A 13,674-nucleotide genomic window follows, 5' to 3' on the forward strand; every position below is an offset into this window, starting at 1 on the left:
GTCACATCCATGTTCTATAAGAAGTTGGCAGAAGATATTTTTTAAGGATGGAAACAGGATAATAACAAGCAATTTGTACAGCCAAAACATTCCGTATATCCTGCCAATGAATTACACACTACACCGTAAAGATGTATGAAAAGATTTTTTTCCTCTCTTATGGCTGCTCTTAAATTATGAACCAGACTGAGAAAAAAGTATCTAAGGAAGACCTGTATGCTAACAGATTTTTCTCTCACCAAGTGGAAGGAACTGAAATGTATGAAACAACAAACACTGGGTTGTTGTGAGTCTTCCAGGCTGTATCGCCCATATCTATGGCAGGCATCCTCAGAGGTTGAGGGGCCTGAGGATGCCTGCCACAGATGTGGTCAAAACATCAGAAGAAAATGCTTCTAGAACATGGCCATACAGCCCGAAAGACTCACAACAACCCTGTGATTCCGGCCATGAAAGCCTTCGACAACACAACAACAAAACAGTGAACATTAAAACTTACGATCACTGTCTCTAAAAAGTAGTGGAATGCATTCTGACAGGGAAGCATTTCTTACTGTCTAGAAAAAAAGAAGACAGAGAAGAGAGGAAGCAATTGGATTTGCATCAATATATTACGTACCATCTCAGCAGTACACAGTATGTATATACAAGGTATGATTTTCTGTTGTTTCCTTGACTATTAATTTACCACAGATCCTAAATTACAGGCATAATGGAGTGCTCCACTGGGAGAGAAATCATTAGCAATAAATAGCATCCACAGTTAAGGATATTTTGGAACTGAATGGGGCAGTGATTTATCGTTTAGTATGGAAATATTAACTGATCTACTGTGATATCAGGACATGTGGTAAATAATTAATTGGTATTCTAGGCAGCACACAGACTCCGAAGGTGACTTTGAAGTAGCTGGCAAGAGCTTAGAACAAAGCGACAGAGAAAAAGGAGATGCCTAAATGAAGAACAGTTGATTTTCAGGAAAATATACGCTGAGAATTTATTTTCTAACAGCCATCATGGTTTCTAAGTGAAGATAATAAGAGATTGGTTTTTAAAGTAGGATTTTAATATATGGCAGAGGAAATATACTGATCAATGCTCAGAACACCCTAAAGCTAATCTCCTCTACGTTCTACTTCTTTCTGTCATTTCCAGTGGAAAAGGTTATATTCTTGGAAGATTCCCATGTTTAGGAACTATTTTCATCCTAGCCTACCTACTAACTTGTGGTATCTCAGGGTTTATCATGTGGGGCCACATATACACTACATCAATGTGTGATCCATGGTTTATCTTTTGCTGAGTTGCTAATGTCCAGTAGTAGAATTAACTTTCAACCATTCACCCAATCTACTGCAAAAGATGAAAGACCCAGATAGCTTTGCATAGCTGCATTTTTGACACTGGTCAGAAACCTCTAGGCCAGTGGTTCTCAACATATGGGTCCCCAGATGTTTTGGCCTACAAATCCCAGCCAGTTTACCAGCTGTTAGGATTTCTAGGTGTTGAAGGCCAAAACATCTGGGGACCCATAGGTTGAGAACCACTGCTCCAGGCCAAAAGGTTACAAAGTCCATGTGAAAGATACGATTAAGCCAGAGAGCACGACCATATATTCCCCAATTCCAATGCTAAACCATTGGGATGGCCATAACAAAACAAAAAAAACCCCAGAAGTAATTCATATCTTTGGCACAATGCAGAATAAAAGTCAATACTTTTTAAGGCAGTTTAAGGAGCAAAGGACAGGATGGGATAGAAATAATCAACAAATGTTGTGTGTACCAGAAAAATAACCAATACAAGGTGAATATGACTCCCCACCCCCACAAAGTTTAAAATCCAAGTAATAAAATTTCGATTCCTTTACCAACAGAAAAATATAACTTCCCTAGATCTCAAGGGAAGTTACTTTTTGTTGCTAATAAAGTTCAAATATATTTCCCTGGATTTTATGACTCTTTGTCTCCTTGTGGCCACATGGTCAAGAGAGCCATTGATATCCCACCATCTTAGTTGACAACATCAAAAACAGCATATTGACAAAATGTTGGCCTATGACTCTAATATAATCATTTTTCTTCTCCTGCATGATTGTTAACAGCTTTGCCTGATGAAGAATCCAGTGGAGCTTCAAAGGAATACATGCTGTATTTTGTGCCTTTTTGGTTGGCCCAATAAATTATTTTTTTGAATTTGGATGTTATTACATTAAACTAGCAATTGCACAATCTTTACAGCAGCAAAGATCATGTTAATTGTGCAGTGAACATCAAACTAATTCCTTTGTTAATTTGAAATTAATCACTTTCACTGGATTATGCCAAATTTTAATATTCTGAGAGAAGGAATTCTTTTTTCCCTATTCACTTTTTTCACATCAACCATAAATGTGGTCTTTGCCAGATCAGACCCCTTCCAGGATCTCAAAGAAACTAGAAGGCACACATGCATGTCATTTATGGGCAAGGCCAAGCTGCAAATAGACAAGGGAAAATCAATTAAGTGGGCTGGGGAAGAAGAGCAAATAGGGGAAATTTGCACATTTGTCAATATTACCACTTTTTACGTTGTCTTTCAGATCTCTGTGTGCTTTGAAACCAAACAACAGAATTCTTTCGAGCACAAAAGTGACCATTATATTTTATTCATGTTCAAAGAAGAGGAACTTGGAAGAGCTCTTGCCACTGGCCCCTTTTCTCACTGCCTTTATCAAGAAAGCACTGGCATCAAGCCAAAACAGCAGTTTAAACATTAAACAGTCATACTAACCCCAGGGAAGCAGCAGTTTTATACTCCACCAGAAGGGCCCGAAGGAGAATTTTCTTTTTTATTATTTAAAAAAACTGCTAAAACTGAAGCCTTGCTGTCTACAAACTAGGTGGCCTACTGACTTATCAAACTGGTTTTAAAAGCCCTGAGCGAAAGTGTGTTCTCACACAGTACAACGCAGACACAAAGGAGCAGCCCACAAAACTGTATTATGCAATTTAGAAATCTTCCTAACTCTTGGGTTAATTTTTCAATGAAAACCCGTATACACACTTTATCAAAACCTTTGTGTCTTTCTCCCCATGTCTTCTGGTCAACTTCTAGCTTCTTGTGGTGTCTACCTACTTTTCAGAAGTACATCCTTTCAGCATGCCAGCAATAATTAATCTTCTCCTGATAATAAACCAATTTCAATGTTAATCAGAACTTTGCTTGAGTGGGTAAATGATGAAAAGTTACATTTTAAAATCAATAGTACTACATGGGAGGAGTGAGAGTAAATTAGAAGCCAAACAGCCAGGTTAAGAAGCCACCTTAGAACCAGCAAGAACACTACACACTTTGTATATAGCAAGCTACACCTAGCCTTACACCCCTCTCTTGGTTTATTAATATACATACACATACGAGTACATATGTACAGAACAACACATGCACACACAAACACAAACAAGTGGACAAAGCCCAGATCAAAATACGTACTATATCTGGTATAACTTCCCATGCTGTCTTGTATACCTTGTACATATCTGCAGAGGCATAGAATCATAGAATCATAGAATAGTAGAGTTGGAAGAGACCTCATGGGCCATCCAGTCCAACCCCCCGCTAAGAAGCAGGAAATCGCATTCAAAGCACCCCCGACAGATGGCCATCCAGCCTCTGCTTAAAAGCCTCCAAAGAAGGAGCCTCCACCACAGTCTGGGGGAGAGAGTTCCACTGTCGAAGAGATCTCACAGTGAGGAAGTTCTTCCTGATGTTCAGGTGGAATCTCCTCTCCTATAGTTTGAAGCCATTGTTCCGTGTCCTAGTCTGCAGGGCAGCAGAAAACAAGCTTGCTCCCTCCTCCCTATGACTTCCCCTCACATATTTGTACATGGCTATCATGTCTCCTCTCAGCCTTCTCTTCTGCAGGCTAAACATGCCCAGCTCTTTAAGCCGCTCCTCATAGGGCTTGTTCTCCAGACCCTTAATCATTTTAGTCGCCCTTCTCTGGACGCTTTCCAGCTTGTCAACATCTCCCTTCAACTGCGGTGCCCAAAATTGGACACAGTATTCCAGGTGTGGTCTGACCAAGACAGAATAGAGGGGGAGCATGACTTCCCTGGATCTAGACGCTATACCCCTATTGATGCAGGCCAGAATCCTGTTGGCTTTTTTAGCTGCCGCATCACATTGTTGGCTCATGTTTAACTTGTTGTCCACGAGGACTCCAAGGTCTTTTTCGCACACACTGCTGTCAAGCCAGGCGTCCCCCATTCTGTATCTTTGATTTCCATTTTTTCTGCCCAAGTGAAGTATCTTGCATTTGTCCCTGTTGAACTTCATTTTGTTAGTTTCGGCCCATCTCTCTAGTCTGTCAAGATCGTTTTGAATTCTGCTCCTGTCTTCTGGAGTGTTAGCTATCCCTCCCAGTTTTGTGTCGTCTGCAAACTTGATGGTCGTGCCTTCTAACCCTTCGTCTAAGTCGTTAATAAAGATGTTGAACAGAACTGGGCTCAGGACGGAGCCCTGCGGCACTCCACTTGTCACTTCTTTCCATGATGAAGACGACACATTGGTGAGCACCCTTTGGGTTCGTTTGCTTAACCAATTACAGATCCACCTAACCGTAGTTTTGTCTAGCCCACATTTTACTAGTTTGTTTGCCAGAAGGTTGTGGGGGACTTTGTCGAAGGCCTTACTGAAATCCAGGTATGCTACATCCACGGCATTCCCTGTATCGACCCAACTCGTAACTCTATCGAAAAAAGAGATCAGATTAGTCTGGCATGACTTGTTTTTGGTAAATCCGTGTTGACTATTAGCAATGACCGCATTTGTTTCTAAGTGTTCGCAGACCACTTCCTTAATGATCTTTTCCAGAATCTTGCCTGGTATCGATGTGAGGCTGACCAGACGGTAATTGTTCGGGTCGTTCTTTTTTCCCTTCTTGAAGATAGGGACCACATTCGTCCTCCTCCAATCTGCTGGGACTTCTCCTGTTCTCCAAGAACTCTCGAAGATAATTGCCAGTGGTTCTGAAATAACTTCCGCTAGTTCCTTCAATACTCTTGGATGTAGCTGATCTGGCCCTGGGGACTAGAATTCGTTTAGAGCGGCCAGGTGTTCGTGGACAACTTGTTTCCCTATTTGGGGTTGGATTTCCCCCAATCCTTCGTCCATTTCATGTTGCTGAGGTTGAAGATGGCTTTCTTTTTGTGAGAAGACAGGGGCAAAGAAGGCATTAAGCAGTTCTGCCTTTTCCCTATCCCCTGTCACCATCACCCCATCTTCTCCTTGCAGTGGCCCTATCGCCTCCTTGTTCTTCCTTTTTCTACCAACGTAAGCAAAAAAGCCTTTTTTGTTGTTTTTTATGTCCCTGGCAAGCCTGAGCTCATTTTGCGCTTTAGCCTTGTGAATCTTTTCCCTACAGGTGTTGGCTATACGTTTGCACATCTGCAAAGGGCTGAGTAAGAGATCTGCCCTCCCTTCTTCATCTGTAATGTGCTATATTAGATGTCCTTGAGGATTTACTATATATATTCCTGTAGAAGTATAGAAATTTTAGTCAACAAAATTAACCTCCAAAATTTGAGCCGACTTATTCACAGTGTAAGTATTATACATTAATTCTTATCCAAAATAAAACTATTCTCTTCTCTGAGTAGAGGGGTGAAAGGCAAGAGCTAGGGGGTCTTCCAGACATGTGGTGAAACAGGTTAAAGTAACCCATTTCGGCACAGGTTCGAGTCCCCCCTCCCTCCCACAACCCCTGGTTTTCCCTTCCCGATTGAAATTGGGATAGCATGAAGACATCCCCGAAGCCTCCAAATTATCTCCTAAAACTTACTGGAAAAGGTCCCTGGCCACCATGGAACCTCTCCTCACGTTGTCCTGGGTGGAGGAAACGATGCCTGAGAAGATGGGAGGGATAGGGAGGAAAATCCCTCCCCTCCCCCCTCCCCCGATCTCATGTGTCATTTCCTTCCCTCAGGATAACGCAAGGGGAGGCTTCAATTTGGGGCTTGGGGAAGGGGTGGACACCATCCCACTCCTCCAGGCCTTTCAAAACTCAAAGCAAGACAGTTGTGGAGATTCACCCCGAGGACTGCAGGGGAGTCAGTCCCCATAAGTCCAATATCTCACTAGACCTGGGTCTTTCAGGAAGGCTTGGATCTAATGAGGTACTCATAATTAATATGGTATTTAATTTATATGAAATAAACCAAGGAAATATTGATTTACTCCACATTAATTCGCTTTTACTGGAGGTGTCTTTTGGACACCTCCGGTAAAACCGAGACAGGTTCTGCATTTTGGGTCTGGATGGATGGGCCCTAAGTCTGTTGCAGGAGAACCTAAGGAAAGCACCAACTCGCTCTACTTTCTACGCCGTGGCAACACTTCTTGACTTTTTGAATGTTTGGATGAGAAAGTGGCCAATGTTGTCTGTCCCTTAAGGTGACACTGGCACTTGCTTTTCTTTGCAGAATGACTCTCAACTTATCCACAGATCACAACAAAATCCATAATTTTGGCCACAAAAACTGTCCTTGACTTAGACATGAGGTTGATGTATACCTGAATGTGTTGTTGGATGGAAACAGTAGCCATAAGGGAAAGTTGCAGAGGCTGTTATTAAAGCTTTTAGGGTAGGAACAGTAGCAGGCATGTGGGTGGAATACTATCAGGGGACAGAAGAAAGCAAAGGGTGTGTTCTGTGACTGTGATCTTCAATGTTTTATACTGTAAGCTCTAACATACAAGTCAGAAAAACAGCACCAAAGAACTGGTTTACAAAGTCACACCACCATGTGAATCCAGCAGGTCTTCCCACTGTATTTGCAGATCATACTGCTTTGTGGTTTGTTTGGAAAGGTTTCCAAAACCTGCCCATAAGGTTAATTTTATATGGAATCCATTCCCCTCTAAAGCAAGCATTAAGACCAGAAGATACTGTGTCAGTTTCCCATGAACAGTTCCTGCAGATATATGTCTGAAGCAGCAATCCAGAAATATTACAGCAGTAGCAAAGAACATTTTTAAAAGCGTACCAGAAAAGTCATAGTTCATTCTCTTTTAAGCCAGAATAGCACACATATTTCTCAGCATAGTTGCATGTTGCTTATAGAACAGTTCCAACCTGTATATTAAAACATTACGTACAAGCATAAATATTTGAACAGTAGTAGCGACACTACTGTCAAAGTGTTCTGTTTTGGAGAAAGAGAGGCAAGGGATAGATATGGTCAAATTCAGAATTGTCTCCTCTTTAAACGACAGCATCTACATATTCTCAGGGCACAGTATATTCTCAGAGAATGGCTACAGGGAGCATACAACTGCCCTGTTGCATCAGCCTCATTACCTGTCACCTCATTTCCAAGGAAAATTCAAAGGGCTGGTCCTATATGCTTGGGTCGAGGTTATCTAAAGGACCACATTTCTCTTTATGAGCCGACTTAGAGGCCTAAGATCATCTGTGAGGGCTTTCTCTCTGCCCCATTACCCTCTTGAGTACATTTGCTGGGAACACAGGAGAGGGTCATTTTGGTGGCTGCTCCCAGACTCTGGAACTCCCTCCCAAGAGAGACCAGGATGATCTTATCCCTACTTGCCTTTCACAGGCAGGTGAAGGCATACCTCATTTGTGCACCTTCCTTTCTCATGCTGCTCCATCTCATTGCTCTGCTTGAGGAGGTAACGGAGTAAACAAAGGAAAGCACATGCACTCCCTCTCCTTATGTTCTCATGCATCATTCACTTCTCCTACTTGCCCAAGCAAGCGAGTGTGCAATGAAATGCACAATTACACCCTCTCTCATTGCACTCCTGTTCCATCTCCTTCCTCTCAGCAAGCAACTAAGAGTCCTGTTAACAATGGCATAGAGCAGCAGCAAATACTCTGCAAATAATCAAATCTGTGAAAAATTAAACCCACAGATCTAGAGTGGTGACTGTAATGAATATATGACTCGAATAGTAAATAACTCATATTTCATTGCATAATAGCTGCCACTGCATAATAGTTGTACTCCCATTTTTTGGGTGCCAAAATTGTATTTTTGTTTTCCTCGCATAATAGTCACATCCCCATTTGAGGCTGATTCTCCCTTTCTACTTTCTTTGAAGGCAAGACGGTTTAAAAACTACAAAATGGAGGACTCTGAGGCTCCACTCTTCTCTCCTTTCTCCTTCCACTGAGGCAAGGCAGTTTAAAAAACCTGAAATGGAGGTCTATGAAACTCAGATTTTCCCTCTTCCTTTCTTTCCCTAAAGAACTCAATTCCAGGTTTTGTAAACTGCCATGTCTTGGAAGGAGGGAGAAGGGAAGAGGGAAGAGTGGAGTTTTACAGACCTCAATTTTATAATTTTTCAACTGCCTTGTATTTGGAAAAAGAAGGAAGAAATGGAAAATCAGCCACAAATGGCTCTACAGTTTTCTAAAAAAAATTAAACAAATAAAAAATGGAGTTGGTTATTTAAGGCTGGATCATCCCTTCTTCTAATCCCTTTTCAGAGGTAAGGCATTTTTTAAAAAACAACTAATTTTTTTCCTTATGTAATAGTTGCAAATCCTCCTTTTTCATGAAAAGGGGAGGGAAGTGTGACTATTATGTGATGAAATACAATATTTAGCAGTCTAGTTTGTGTAAGCTATTTCATTACATTACTCCAACCAACTGATATTATTAAAATATCTCAACCTAGGTTTTAAATGGGTTCCACATATCAGCTTCATTTCATTACTACCCTTTTACAAAAGGAAGTATTACATAATATTCATAAAACCCATGTTGAAGCTGTTCTAAAAGGTTTGCATCCTTCATATTATAAATCATGAGCCACAACATAATTAAGAGAGCATTTAAGTAGGCCACAAAAAGTGATCAAATTTTGGGGGGAAATCAACCAATTTTTATCTAGCACAGCCATTTTCTAAAATACAGTACCATTTTTAAAGGTACCATCTTGGGTCACATTGTTGATTTGGCATACTTATTCATTTCATAACTAAAGTGTTTCAGTTGTAGGATAAAACTTTGTTTTGAAGAGGAAAACGTTCCAGGAGACAATCATAGCCCAATGTCTGTATTTGTTACTACTAGCTTTCTTCAGCTAATTTTTTCCTAGACTTCCTTTTATTCCAGTTTGTTTGTTCTTCTTTATGCAATGTGAGGACAATTAAGCATTCACAGATGATCTTTTCTCCATGGGTAAGTTTCAGAGATCTATAAACGACAAGATTTTTCAGCGAGATAAACATTTGGCACATTTGGCACTTCAATGAATAAAAAAGATTGAAGAACTAAAGCTCAAAAGAGAAAGGCATATTTATAAAGGCATGAGGCAGGACCAAAAATGATTTCCATTTGTGGCAAAACAGTATTCATTTTCAGACTTAAAAGTATGTTTCCACCATAGTAGTTGGTGTGGAAGTTTTTTGAATAAAGGAAGAAACCAGCAGATTATAGAGTTACGTACCGAGGAAGTGGCCACTAATAACAGTTTTGCAAATTAGGGGGGATTTTATACAGACTAAAGGCCAGCACAACCTTTCAAATGGTCTTGTTAAACATGCCTCTTTTGCTTAACTCAGCACCCACAGATTAGTTCAATCTTTCCTTCAAGGCCCTTGAAAACACTAAAACACCCCACTAACAATTTCACATAAATGCCATTTACTTAAAGAATGATGGGTAGGTAATGCATGAAACCCAACTTTAGAACACTGCTGAAAATGATTAGTCCAAGCAAAAATCCGCAGCCTACTAGAAGTCCTTACTTTGGTTTTTATGTAGTTTTGATCTATGAACACGAATGCTGGAGATGACTCAATAAGAAATTGACTCACATCAGTAACTTCTGAGAACCCCAAAACACATAAATCTGCAGCATTAACAAGGATCCATGAAAAATCCAAAGCTTCCATCTATATTGGTAATATAACAGGTATTTTCAATTTTCAACAAACTATAATGAAAAATGGCAAATCTGACTGTTGTGGTAAGGAAAAAACTGATAAAGATCTTTGCAAGATAGAAAGATCCCATCCAAGGTGCAACTAGCATCAGCACTACAATACCAGCGTTATTGAATATCTCCCTTACCTAGTATTATTTCCTTTTCCAGTTCTATTTAATCTTTCTGCAAAATAACACCTTTTCACCGCTGCTTCCTAAATTATTATGGAATGAAGAGTGATACCTTTCTGGCACTCTTATGCCTTGCAAGATGTAGAAATATTTGAACTGCATGTACACATGCAAGGAAATCAATCAAACAAGCCAAATGATTCATTGCTTTAAAATAAACAGTGTTTATTTAATTCATCTGCCACATATCCAGTACATGAACCAAAACAAAGAATATTGAAGCACCCTTAAAATGTACTGTAGTATAAATAAATGGACAGGGGTCTACTTTGTTGAATGAAGTGCAACTTTTAGCTAGTAATTTTTCCACTGGCAGGTACAAGGGGGGCATACAACAGTAGGGCAGAGTTCATGAAATAAAAGAAGTGTGTTCTGTCTGTGACATTTATATGCAAAGCTCACATTAGCTGATGAAGGGGACCTTCGTCTACAAAAGCTTATACTCTTCTGTACTCTTCATTAACCTTTAAATCGTACCACAATACTCTGCCACAGATTAATACTATCACCCCTGTGAAAGTTACCAGTTAGAAGCTAAATTTTAATACGATCATCAATTTTAAGAGATTAATTCTTCTAATGTCTGGTTCACTCCATACAGCAATAAAAATTACTTTTCCTTTTATTGCCTATTACCTGATTACATGGAGGGTTTCCACATGAAAAATTTATTAGACAAATGATGCTCCTGGTAGCTTGTCTAGACAGTGTGTTTACTGCAAGAAATGGGACATGCAGCACAGCTAGGGGGGAAAGCAAAGTTGATTTTGTAATAAACTTTAACGGAGGTAGACAGTAAGATGGGGAAATTTAGCATTCCTTCACTTCCTCTCCCCTGCCAGTACCTACCGCCCCGAGCAAAAGGGATAAGCCCTTCAACAGTTAAAAGAAACCATTTGCTTTGAACTTAGCACAAATTTCTCCCACTTACTCCATTGTTAAAGCAATGGCATTCAACATAGTAACCTATGGATGTGAGAGCTGGACCATAAGGAAGGCTGAGCGAAAGAAGACAGACGCTTTTGAACTGTGGTGTTGGAGGAAAATTCTGAGAGTGCCTTGGACCGCAAGGAGATCCAAGCAGCTCTCACACCAGGAAATAATGCCCAGCTGCTCACTGGAGGAAATGATATTAGAGATAAAGATGAAGTACTTTGGCTACATAATTTTATTTTGTGTCAGGAGCAACTTGAGAAACTCCAAGTCACTTCTGGTGTGAAAGAATTGGCTGTCTGCAAGGACATTGCCCAGGGGAAACCCAGATGTTGAGAAGACAGTAAAGCTTGGAGAAGAAAATGATGCTGGGAAAAATTGAAGGAAAAAGGATGGGGGGGGGGCAACCAAGGGCAAGATGGATCGATGGTATCCTTGAAGTGATTGGCTTGACCTTGGAAGGAGCTGTGGGTGATGGCGGACAGGAAGTTCTGGTGTGGCGTAGTCCATGAGGTCACAAAGAGTCAGAAGCGACTGAACGAATAAACAACCCCATGTATCACTGTGGAAGACATTCTGGCTTCAAAAGTGAACTGATCTACATGCAAGCTCATTTTACAATTTCAGGATGATGTAACATTCTGCTTAGAGCACATCTACAGTGACCCTTTATTGCGGGGGGAGAGGCAAATCATCTCTGTGGTGGCTGCATGATGCACAGACCTGAATCGTATTTTTAAAAGTCGGGGATTGCTACAGATTTTCACTGACAATCCAGAGAAAACTGCGGCTTTAGTCACACATAAGCAATTGAACCAGTTCTGAGATGGAACTGGCTGCAACTGTTTAAACAGTCATCCCGTATTACTCAGGCTTGGGTGGCCCAGAAACACAGCATGGTGCTCATTGTCCTCCTCCTGTCCTCACTGTAGTAGCGGCCACTCCTCTCTCCCTCCCCTGCCCTGTGTCATTATGGCACCCAAGCCAATGTCGCTATAGACGATGAGCAATGGACACAAGCCATTTCATGACAGGTGGCCTCCTTTACGAGAACAGGATGGGGATGGTAAGAGGCGTGTCCACTGGTGCCAAACTAAGTCAGCACTACTGGAAAATCAGAACTTCTTCCCACCTCTACAACAATCTAGGGCTAGCAGAAAAAACCATCCTGGGGGCTGATCTAGAATTTGACACTCCAGATCACACCCTGCAGTGTCCCTTTAGAACTGTCCTTAGACTGGAAGGCAACAGATAGAATAATGTGTACTCCACACATTAACCATAACCCAGGTTTCTGCCAGTTTTCCAACTTACCTTGACATCCAAATTTAAAACAAAGGTTTTATGCTATTGTAAAAAGGAGGAACATATGCATGGAGGCAGAAGATCCAGTACATCACTCTGTCTGAAACGTTCTGGCCTCTGGTATCTGTATCATGCTTTCACAACACATCAGTAGTACACTCCTATAAAAAGCTATTCTGTATGACTCATTTTTAAGTAACAATATGGTGTTAGCCAAGCAAAACACACAAAATGCTGGAAAGCAGCAAATGCCCCATATAGTGAAACAAGAGAACGTGTACTATACTTAGCACTAAGATCAAATTTACTATAATATGACTTGTTTGAAAGTCTCTTTGAAACTTCAATATACTGGTATAATTTCACTTCATTTCTTCGTCAATACAGTATGTCTGTTTTGTTGGGAAAGGGGGAAGAGTGTTGTTTGGAATTGGAACTTATTTAAAATTGCATGTGCTCTTGTTTTTTTGTTTGTTTCTTTTTTTTAGAAATAAGTTTTAAAACAATTAGAACATCCTCTTTGTTGCATGAGATGCAGAAACTCTGTCCTGGCGAAAGTTTTCCTTGAATAATTTTCTAAAAGGGTTAGGGCTTCCACAGTTTTGCAATGTCCTTATGGGACAGTAAAATATAGATAGATGTAAAATAAACCACTTATGGTAAAGACAGCGATAATATAATGAGAGATGTCTTAGCAGGCTGCTCAGGAGAGCAGTGTATTTTTGTCTCTCCAGTCCTTATGACAGACTGGAACACCAGCAGATTGAACACTTGTCCAAGCATCATTGCCTGATTCAGGCAGGTTGCTCACCTTCTTTATAGTGTTAAGTGACTACTTAATTAATGTATAGATCCATACTTTGCCATATTACTATAGACAAAATATAGTCGTCCCTCCACATTTGCCGTTTTGACTTTTGCAGATTTGATTACTCACAGATGTATTCTGTTCTCCAGTGTGAATGTATGGTCAACTTTCTTCGGATATGCTGGAGAACCTAGAGATTTCTAGAATGTCTAGGAATCTCTAGTTCTTCTAATGCAATTCTACGTTCAGTGTCCAACAGAAGTCATAGTAGCAGACCTAGAAATCCCTAGAGGTGTTTTCTCAGGTTAAAAAAAACAGTAGTTTCTTTACAATTTTTCACTTTCACAAGGGTCCTGTACCCCTAACTACAGCAAATGTGGAGGATTGACTGTATTTGAAAGGTTTTTTAAAATTCCAGTGAAGAGAGGTGTTGTCTTATTAACACAAATAGTACTCCATTTTCAGAGTAACAGGCTGTCTGACGCTTACAATGGGAAA

General features: G+C 40.4%; 1 protein-coding gene across 3 annotated transcripts in view; it reads right to left on the reverse strand.

The window, feature by feature from the left end:
* tanc1 (tetratricopeptide repeat, ankyrin repeat and coiled-coil containing 1) overlaps positions 1–13,674 on the reverse strand; it is a 178,108-nt gene that overhangs the window by 120,883 nt on the left and 43,551 nt on the right. The window contains exon 2 of one of the 3 annotated variants that reach the window (XM_062970477.1): positions 500–557. The exons of the other annotated variants lie outside the window; for them this stretch is intronic. The gene's annotated coding sequence lies outside the window, so the exon portion shown is untranslated. The remainder of the gene's footprint in view (positions 1–499; positions 558–13,674) is intronic. 3 annotated transcript variants of the gene reach the window in all.

The sequence above is a fragment of the Anolis carolinensis genome, chromosome 1 (genome assembly GCF_035594765.1).
Source record: "Anolis carolinensis isolate JA03-04 chromosome 1, rAnoCar3.1.pri, whole genome shotgun sequence".
Taxonomy (NCBI): domain Eukaryota; kingdom Metazoa; phylum Chordata; class Lepidosauria; order Squamata; family Dactyloidae; genus Anolis; species Anolis carolinensis.